Raw genomic sequence first — 11,204 nt, forward strand, 5'->3', positions numbered from 1 at the left:
AAACTGCTGGAGTCAGTTATCAAAGATGTGATAACAGCACATTTGGAAAGCGCTGAAATCATCGGACAAAGTCAGCGTGGATTTGTGAAAGGAAAATCATGTCTGACGAATCTCACAGAATTTTTTGAGGATGTAACTAGTAGAGTGGATAGGGGAGAACCAGTGGATGTGGTATATTTGGATTTTCAAAAGGCTTTTCACAAGGTCCCACACGGGAGATTAGTGTGCAAACTTAAAGCACACGGTATTGGGGGTAAGGTATTGATGTGGATAGAGAATTGGTTAGCAGACAGGAAGCAAAGAGTGGGAATAAACGGGACCTTTTCAGAATGGCAGGCAGTGACTAGTGGGGTACCGCAAGGCTCAGTGCTGGGACCCCAGTTGTTTACAATATATATTAATGACTTGGATGAGGGAATTATTTAATTCAAGCAGCATCTCCAAGTTTGCGGATGACACGAAGCTGGGCGACAGTGTTAGCTGTGAGGAGGATGCTAAGAGGATGCAGGGTGACTTGGACAGGTTGGGTGAGTGGGCAAATTCATGGCAGATGCAATTTAATGTGGATAAATGTGAAGTTATCCACTTTGGTGGCAAAAATGGGAAAACAGATTATTATCTGAATGGTGGCCGATTAGGAAAGGGGGAGGTGCAACGAGAGCTGGGTGTCATTATACACCAGTCATTGAAAGTGGGCATGCAGGTACAGCAGGCGGTGAAAAAGGCAAATGGTATGCTGGCATTTATAGCGAGAGGATTCGAGTACAGGAGCAGGGAGGTACTACTGCAGTTGTACAAGGCCTTGGTGAGACCACACCTGGAGTATTGTGTGCAGTTTCGGTCCCCTAATCTGAGGAAAGACATCCTTGCCATAGAGGGAGTACAGAGAAGGTTCACCAGATTGATTCCTGGGATGGCAGGACTCTCATATGAAGAAAGACTGGATGAACTAGGCTTGTACTCGTTGGAATTTAGAAGATTGAGGGGGGATCTGATTGAAACGTATAAAATCCTAAAGAGATTGGACAGGCTAGATGCAGGAAGATTGTTCCCGATGTTGGGGAAGTCCAGAACGAGGGGTCACAGTTTGATAATAAGGGGGAAGCATTTTAGGCCTGAGATTAGGAAAAACTTCTTCACACAGACAGTGGTGAATCTGTGGAATTCTCTGCCACAGGAAACAGTTGAGGCCAGTTCATTGGCTATATTTCAGAGGGCGTTAGATGTGGTCCTTGTGGCTATGGGGATCAGGGGGTATGGAGGGAAGGCTGGTGCAGGGTTCTGAGTTGGATGATCAGCCATGATCATAATAAATGGTGGTGCAGGCTCGAAGGGCCGAATGGCCTACTCCTGCACCTATTTTCTATGTTTCTATGTAAAATGATTGACAAAAAAAACCCTCAGGACCGCCCAGTCAAAAAAAAACTAATCTAACAGACTGACCCTCCTCCCCCAGAAACCCGAAAACCATCCAACAGGTGAATGGCATGCTGTTCTAATAACCTTTAACCCCTGTTTCCAGATAGCAGCCCCTGCTTACAAAGTAACACATTACCACCATGAAAAAGACATAACAAAGAATATATAAAGTAAACAGATTCCAAATATTTTCATATTATGTCTAACAATAGTTAAGACTAAATTAATGACGGCCATCTTAAATCCATTTAAAATACGCGACCATGTATTCAAAAAAAACCATAAATCCAACCAACTAATATACAACTAATTTTAAAGACTTACAAATTAAAAAAAAATAAGTGAATACATATATGTTAAATTCAAAACTATATTAACTATTAAAGTCAACCAAATCCATATATAAGCTCTTGTAAAACATATAGTGGACTTTCATCGAAACCGTAACAAACAACTCCCAACTAAAAATTAACTCAAATCAAAGAAAGAAAAAATAAATCTACATACATTAAATACAAAACTATATTAACTGTTAAAGCAAACAACAACAGATCTAAGTGAGTCAACCAAGTCCGTGTTTGGGCACTCAAAACGTGGAGCGGATTTTCATCAAAGCCGTTACAAACAACTCCCAGCTAAGGATCAACTTTTCAAATTGCTTACGAAATGGACTTAAACTGCTTAATAAATTTCCAACTGTCTTCTGGAGAGTCTATACATCTTAGGCAAGCATTGGGTGGAGCAATCATCAGACGAGCCGTATAATGCAGACAAGGGCAACAGTTAATCTTAAAAAGTTCAGCCATAACTTCCCGATATTTAATTCTTTCAGCATAAATCTCTGGGGTAAAATCTTCAACTACACGAATCTTAACTTCGTTACAAATTAGCTTTCCCTTTTCCTTGCATCCCGAAGAATAGCTTCTTTGGTTGTGAAATAATGCAAGCACAGAATTACAGGACATTGTTTCATTTCAGCTGAAGGTTTAAGACGTGGAATTTGGTGGCTCTGTCCAATATCAGACAGGCTTCGAGAATGTCACTACAGAGTGAGTATAACATGTTCAAAAAAAACTTTAATGGCTCACCGAATTCCGTATTTTCAGGCAAAGCCAGTATGCGTAAATTCATCCTGCGACTTCTGCTTTCCAGATCAATTGTTTTCTTCTTAATTCTTGATAATTCCAAAGTAGTCTCATTAATTTTCTTTTCCATAAAAGCCATCTTCAAATCCTGCTCTTTAATAGTTTGAGACATTAACTCCTGCTCTTTCAATTCTGTGAGTGCTCTGCTTAAGCATCAGATATCGATCTTCCAGATTCCTGAACAGCGAGAATAGTTTTTTCAAGCATTTCACTACCGTTTGTCAATTTATCGATTTTGGTATCCACCGTACCGATCTTCGCATTAATAGCTTCTATTAAAGACAGCATTCTTTCTGAAGTAGAAACTTCCTCTGATTTCTTTGTTTGTTGAGCTTCGGGAAGAGTTTTGCCATTTCTTAATTCGGTTCCAGATTGAATATCAGCCATCGTAATTAAATCGTAAATCCTTCAGCAAAATTAATAAATCTTCAAACTTGAAACAAATCTAGCAGTGGAAAGTAAGTTGTAAAAGATGGAGCTATGACAAAAACGTCTTACTCCATGAGCTGCCAAGTGGAGACTTGGCCTGTATTCTAAGGAACTGCACTATATATTTAAGTCAATAATCCTGAGACCCTTTCTGCAAAATACTGCTAATGTTGTTGTATTTTATTCCATGATAACTTTAAAATCAACCATGCTCACTTAATTATATATTGGGCACCATATATGTAGAGGCCCCAAGTCTAGATCTGGCACTCAGCAGCCCCCCATAAGAGCATTCATGGACAATCTGACAGTGATGGCAACATCCGTCCCTGGGTGCAGATGGCTCTTTCAAGGGCTGGAACGGCTCATCTCATGGGCAAGGATGAGCTTTAAACCAGCCAAGTCCAGGTCTCTGGTCCTGAAGAAGGAAAGAGTAGTCGACCGGTTCCGCTTTACCCTGGGAGGGAGCCAGATTCCAACGGTGACAGAAAAACCAGTCAAGAGCCTAGGCAGGATCTTTGACAGTTCCCTGAGGGACACAGACGCACTTCAGCAAACTAGAAGCAACTTGATAACCTGGCTCACTGCGATTGACAAATCGGGGCTTCCAGGAAAATTCTAAGCCTGGATGTACCAACACGGAGTCTTGCCAAGGCCACCCTGGCCCCTTCTAGTCTACGAGGTGTCAATGTCAACAGTGGAAGCTCTAGAGAAGACCATCAGTCAGTTTCTCCGGAGGGGGTTGACGCTGCCCCAGACCTTGAGCAGCGTTGCCCCGTATGGGCAATCCACCAAACTGCAGCTCCCCACCAGCGGCCTATCAGAGCAATTCAAAGTCACTTTGTACCGAGACTCCTCTGACATTAAAGTCGCTTCGGCAGAAATCCGTGTAAAGACCGGAAGGAAGTGGCAGGCACAGGAAGCTGTTGACAGAGCGAAAGCACGGCCGCAGCACAACATTTTGGTTGCGGTGGGGCGAGCAGGACTGGGCTGTTTTCCCAAACCACGCTACAACAAAACCCACAGAAAGGAGAAGCATCAACTTGCTCAGGACGAGATAAGAGCAGAAGTGGAGGAAGAACGATACAGCAAGATGGCCGGCCTGGACTAGGTGGGAGCAAGTTCTCCTAGACAGAGCTCTGGAGAGCCGAACCATTGTGCATCAAGTTTCTCATCCAATCAGTTTATGACGTTCTCCCAAGCCCGGGCAACCTGCAGAGGTGGGGAATGGCAAACACTCCAGCATGCCAACTGTGCCAGAAGAGGGGCACTTTGGAGCATATCCTCAGTTGTTGCCCGAAGGCGTTGGGAGAAGGGTGATACCGCTGGCGCCATGACCAAGTCCTAAGGTCCATGGCAGATACGATCAGCACAGCTATTCAAGACAGCAAAAATCAGTATGCTCCCAAACAGCCCATCACCTTTATTAGAGTGGGGGAGAAGGCTCAGCATCGGCCTAGCTCCTCAGGAGGGCTTCTTACCACTGCACGAGACTGGCAGCTCCAAGTCAATTTGGAGAGGCAGCTCAAGTTCCCAGAGAACATTGCAGCTACTATGCTCTGCCCGGACATGATGATAATATCGGAGTCTACAAAGCAAGTGTCCTGCTGGAACTTACTCTCCCCTGGGAAGACCAGATTGAAGAGGCCAACGAGTGCAAGAAGGCTAAATACGCAGATCTTGTTGCAGAATGCTGGAGCAATGGCTGGAGAGCTTGCTGTGAGCCAGTCGAAGTTGGGTGCCAGGGCTTTGCTGATCATTCATTACAGCGGACTCTTAAACCCCTTGAAGTTAAAGGACTGCAGTGCAGAAGAGCCACCAAGAACATAACAAAGAAGCCATTTTAAATTTAACATACAAAAAACTTTTAATTCTTCTCTTGTTGTTCACTATCCAAACCTTTTCCACATACGACATATTACGCTGTCCCTTCAATTGTTGGACTTCCATTGCTTTTTTTCTAATTTCACATCCCCCATTGGATACTGTCTGGGCCCCACCACAATGACATTTTACCAGTTCACCTTGTCTGCACAGTTCATACATGCGTTCCCCTCCACATCTACCACATCTCTGCCTTCCTTTACATACCCGTGCTACATGCCCATTTATAACACCTAAGTGCAGTGGAACATAGGCTCTGACACTAAAGCATATGAATCCAATGGTTTGTTTTTCTGCTAAGATTGAACCCTGAAATATTAATATAACAGACGTGCTAGCGACCTTTTCTCCATTCCTCACTGCTTTTAATCTCTTAATTTCAGTCACCAATCCTGCTTTAATATTTTTCTTTAGTTCCTCTAAGTTTTCTCTAATTGTCACCTCTTCAATACCATTTTTCCACCACACTCTCTTTTCTATAACCTCTCTTTTTGATAATATTTAGTACCTTCATTACCTTGTCCCTCTGTTCCATCACACAGAACCTTTGCAATACTTACATCTCCTGTTACCTTCTTTGGATTGTTAGTCACTGCTAGCGGACTCAATGCATTTACTTCACTGCCTTGCTTAGACTTACACATTACTTTACACCCCTCTCCTGTCACCTTCTTTCAAGTTGATCATTGTTCTCATCATCCTTATCATTTTCTCGTCTACTTCCACTTTTCCTATCTGTCTGCACTTACTTCCACTCCACATGTCCCTGGCATCCTTCTCTTCCATTCCAGAAAGACTATCTGCCAGCCCGACCCACTCACAGTTCAGATTATGCCAAACCATCACACCCTCCCTTCTAGTTTGGTTGTCTTTCACCCAGTTTGATTCCTTCTACACCCATTTCTGTTTAACGCGTTATGTCATTGATCATTAGCCCCTGTTGTTATCTTTGTTTAATCATGTGCTGAGCTATATGCCTACAAATTAAGTTTTTACATGGTACTTTTGTTAATAAAACACCGAAAAAAATCTGTGTAACCTTTAATTTTTTTGGGAAATGAATCTAAAATTCTCTCTTTTCTACTGGCACACTAAACCGGAAGACAAAATAAACATCTAAATCAAAATTTATATTAAAAAACTCTAGGGTACCCAAGACCTTTGGACAGCACTACAGGAATGAGGAGAGAGGTTATGAAGGGATATTAAGTTAAACTGAGAACTGGCTGAATGCTTAACCAAACAGCTCTTTGTGCAGAAGAATCTAGTATAATCTCCCCATGTTCTTTTAGTAATCTGAAAATGAAAGGCATGAGGGAGTGAGGTACACCAGCTGGTTGAGAAGTGATGTCCAGCAACCTCGTGCTCAACGTCAGCAACACCAGGGAATTAACTGTTCACATCAGGAAGGGGAAGCTGGGAGAACCCACACCAGTCCTCATTGAGGGGTCTGCAGTGGAAAAGGGTACGCAGCTTCAAGCTTCTGTGTGTCAGAGAATCTATCCTGGGCCCAAAATATTGAAATAAAGCACCTTCGTGGCTATACTGCATTAGGAGTTTGAAGAGATTTGGCATGTCACAAAATTCTATAGTTGTGTGGTGGAGAGCGTTCTAACTGATAGCACAGGATCGACAGAGGACACGGAGAGATGTAGACTAAGCCAGCTCCATCATGGGCACAGGCCACCTCGTCATTAAGGATATCTTCAAGAGATGGTGCCCCAAGAAGGCAGCAGCATCCATCATTAAGGACTCTCACCACTCAAGCATGCCCGTGTACGGGGTCTTTCTTTTGTTACATTTAAAATGGCGATTTTTGTTATGTTAATCTGTGGAATGCGGCTTTGTTGTGCTTTAACGCTGAGAAAGTTTGCACTAGCAGCTTGTTGTGGTTTAGAGGGTGATAAGAGGGTGCTATTAACCAATTGGGATAGTTGTTATGGTTTTGGTGTATTTGAAGATACTGTATGCGCGGGGTTTTGGGGCAGAAGGCGGGAGAGCGAGACAGAGGATGGACCAGGTGCTGTGAGTCCGCTAACGGGGTCGGACCCCGAGCGGGACGTTCGGCGAGGAGACGGAGACGGACTCGTGTGGAGCGTCTGGTCGACCACCGTTATTGGTCCCAGGCGGCCGGTCGAGGTGGTCCGAGGGGTCACAGGGTGAAGAAGAAGGTCCTTGAGCTCCAACGGTTTTGTGCACGAAGAGATTGAACTTTGATAAGTGTGGCGCCTTTTATTTTCCTTTTATATTTTATTCTCTTTTAATTATATAGTTCCAGTAATATCTATAAACTGTAAATCATTTAATCGTATCTGGTGTATTGTCTGTTATTTGGGCGGGGTGGGGTACCTCACACAGCATCCACACAAACGAATTACCCAGTTTGGCGGGGCCGAGGCTGTTTCCCTAGACAACAGCGAGCCGAGTTCTATTAACTACCACCAGAGAGGAGGTATAGGAGCCTCCTGCCTCTGCCATCAGATTTTTGAATAGTCCACAAAGACAACTTCATTAGTTCTATTTTTGCACTATTTATTTTGTAACTTATAGTAGTCTGTATCTTTGTGTTGCACTGTTGCCACGAAACAACAAACTTCATGACTTAGCAGTCAGTGACAATAAACCTGATTCTGATTTTTATCTTTCAGTCAGCCACACTCCTGTTTTACTAAAACCTCCCAAATTCAAACAACATATTTAGATTTCATTTAACATTCTCTTTGTGAAAACAAGTTATTTTTAAGTCTATCACAATATATAAAGCCTTTCATTCTGACAAATCATTCTTTTCTGTGCCTTCTCCTTAGCTTTAACCTCTTTCTAAAAGCATCCAGCACTTTCCTGTTTCTGGAGATAAGGAAATTATTCCATATATCCAAACAGGCCCATCCCATTCAGCTTAAACAAGCGAGTGGTGACCATACTGAAACATTTTTGCAATAGGCTTTAAGAATCTATGAGCCTTGATGTATATTCTGAAAATAAAGACCTAAATCTAAGGAGATGACGATCGCTTAGGACTGAGTGAGAAAGACCTTTTCACTGAGAAGGTAAGAAATGTTTGAAATTTCCCAGTCCATCAGCTTGCAGGCACTCAGTGTGACTGATCGCTTTTTGAAATGGAAGGTAACTACAAGATATTATCATGTAGGTAGCAACTGGAAACTGTTTTAAATATATAAAGTAATTTAAAATTCTTTCTGAAGACTGCTGAGATTGAACAGTTGATATAAAGACTGAAGAGCTATAACATGTAATCATTCTGCCAAAGGCTGTCAGTCTCAGCTATGAAGATAGTCGATCATAGATTTAGAAGCACTGCAATGAAAAGGCTAACTCCCAACCCAGTCCAAAATGTGAGTGAAGAACTACAAGAGTTCCACTACGGGGCACATATTCCTCCCCTCTCCACTTTCTGCAGCGATCACTCACCACAACTCCCTTGTCTGCTCATCCCTCGCTAATTCCCCTCCAGGCTCTTATCCCAGCAACCTGCCTCCACTCATCGTCCCTCAACAGCATTCAGGGCCCTAAACGATCTTTCCAGGAGAGGCAGCTTTTCATATGTGACTCCATCAGCGCCATTTATTGCATCTAGTGCTCCCAGTGCGACCTCCTCTACATTGCAGAGACCCGAAGCAGACTGGGGGACCACTGCATTGAGCACCTTCTCTCCAGCTGCCCCAACGGTCAGGATACCCTCGTGAGCAGCCATTCAATTCCACTTCCAATTCTCACACTGATGTATCTGTCCAGAGCCTCCTCGACTACCACGTTAGAGTGTTAGGCTTGCTAGAAGCAATACCATCCTGATAGTCTCCAACCTGCATCAACATCACAGCCCACCACCTTCATATTCCTCACCTCCTTCCCTTTATTCCACAGTCAACTGCCCTCTCCTATCAGATTCCATCTTGATCAACCCTTTGCCTCTTCCACCCATCACCTGACAGTAACCCCACTTACCTACCTTCCACCTGGATTTGCCCATCACCCATCAACACCTCCTCCCCTCTCACCCTTTCCTTCTGGGTCATGTCCTCCTCCTTTCCAGCCCTGATGAAGGGATTGTCCATTTCCCTCCGAGCTGCTGCCTGACCTCTGAACCCCTCCAGCATCCAGCACACGTGTTGCTGCAGATTTCCAGCACTCCTAATCTCTACTGTCTCTCTACTGTCCCTTTGATCAAAGGTCAACCCTGAGACTTAAATTCTCCACAGACAGACCCAAAACCCATTAAAAAAAACAAACATTCCCCCTGCAAAAAAAATCCCCTGAACAGCAACAAGAACATCACCACCCCCCACAACAAACAAATCCTGCAAACAGCAACGAGAACATCGACCTAAGCAACATACACAAAATGCTGGAGGAACTCAGCAGGTCAGGCAATATCTATGGAAAAGAGTACAGCGGGCCAGAAACGTCAACTGTACTCACTGCCTGGCCTGCTGAGTTCCTCCAGCGTTTTGTGTGTGTCGCTTGGACTTTCAGCATCTGCAGATTTTCTCCAGTCTGTGACTGGACATCAGCCTGAGGTGGCATTGTTCACTGGCACTATCTGGGCCAGAACAGTGATGCCAGCAGGCTTCAAATGTACCAGGACTCCTTGATACCACAAGCCATCGCAGACCCTGAACTGCCTCAATGTTGGTCACTCTCACCTCACTACTGGAAAATTGCTGTCTCATCCACATTTGCACCTAGGCTGTGTGATCCAGGCAAAACCAGGCATGGGCACCCAAGCCCAGGTTACGGGAGATTGTCCCATGTGACAACACTAATACTCTGGCTGACACGGCATATACCGATGATGAAGATGAATACTTGTGCTGACAATTGAAAGAAAACTTGCAAGGGTAGTTTACACCGTTTCTGTGAACGTCATACCTGGTCACTTCTTCACGCGTTCGGGAAAGTATTATTCGGGAAAGTACTAGACGAGGTTGGCGACAAGGCAATTGCAATGCAAGTTTACGAAGTGCGACACTCCTACATTGGCTCTGGGTCTGAGATCCTTACAAAGCGCGAAGCGGATCATTATGGTTAAATCCACTACCGTGAAAAATAACTCGGTTCAGCAATACACAACCATCCCCTTCCCATCGACAGGCAGCCCGACCCGGGGCTCAGCACTGATTGCAATCGAACCGGCCGGACGGCCACCCGCACCATCCCGGAGGGCAGGTTAAATGACCAGCAATGATTTCACCTGGCATGAACCCTGCCACAGCGAACAGTGACTGCCCGCCCTCTCTACTCCCCAAGTGGAAAACACATCCATCCTCCATACCTCTCAACGGTGTTCTGAGCCATTAGGACCGTAAACACCCACGGTCACCATGGTCTACGTCTCAAACTTCCTTCCACTGTGACGCGACAATGCAGTGGACTGCGCCTTCCGACGCTCGCGGAGCGTGGGAAAATTTGGGTGGTTGGGAGAGGGATTGTGTCGAGAAAGAATGTTTTCTTTTTTTCTTCCAGCTCCTTACCCTCTCTGATTATCTGCCCGCTCCTCCCCTTCCCAAATAGTCCCAGTGTTTTCCGACCCTTTCTTAACCCTAGAGCACTTTCATACTTGCCAACGCCCCTCTTAGGCACAATATACTTTCCGGCGCCCCCATAGTGTAAAAACAAAGTGTAAAAACAAGTCTACCCTATGCTAAAGTGATTCTGCTTTAACTTTTTATCGGTCTTTAAACCTATCTTACACACTACGTTGTACAGCATCTTCGATATCATTGTGACCTTTGAGCTTGAAGGTTTTTAGCAAGAGTTGAAATCTCTGGTTCAAGTTGCGACAGCAAAAGGCTTAAGTCCCCACGCGTAACAATGTCCAAGCGGTTACTCTTTTTTTTGTATGTGGTTCACTGCACTGAAGCCTCTTTCAACAAGGTAGGAGGATGGAAATGCCATGAAGAGCAGTTTGGCTCTTCCCCAAAGACCAGACAACTTTGTATGACAGTGTAACCACACACCACAAAAGCCAACATTTTTGAAAAAAATTACTTATCATTCTGAATTTTGATCATTTCTTCTTGCAAGCGCTCTCCTTGTTCTTCCACCTTGCAAAGAAATGGGTTAATTACCCAGTCCAGAATTTCCAGATCGTTCAAACCCTTGAATTAATTCTGAAAATCTTTCTTCAGTGGTGGCAGATGTAAGCAGTACTCTTGCAAATCACCATATGTGAAAGAAGGTGCCAGACTTTCAATGCAGGGAAACTGTGAGAACATTCTTCTCCTATTGTTTTGCTTATTTATTTCCAAATTTCCAACTCCTTACCCACAGTGGACACTGCTTTTTGCCTGGATTAAATTAAAATTC

The sequence above is a fragment of the Mobula birostris genome, chromosome 15, assembly GCF_030028105.1.
Source record: "Mobula birostris isolate sMobBir1 chromosome 15, sMobBir1.hap1, whole genome shotgun sequence".
In the NCBI taxonomy this organism is placed as follows: Eukaryota; Metazoa; Chordata; class Chondrichthyes; order Myliobatiformes; family Myliobatidae; genus Mobula; species Mobula birostris.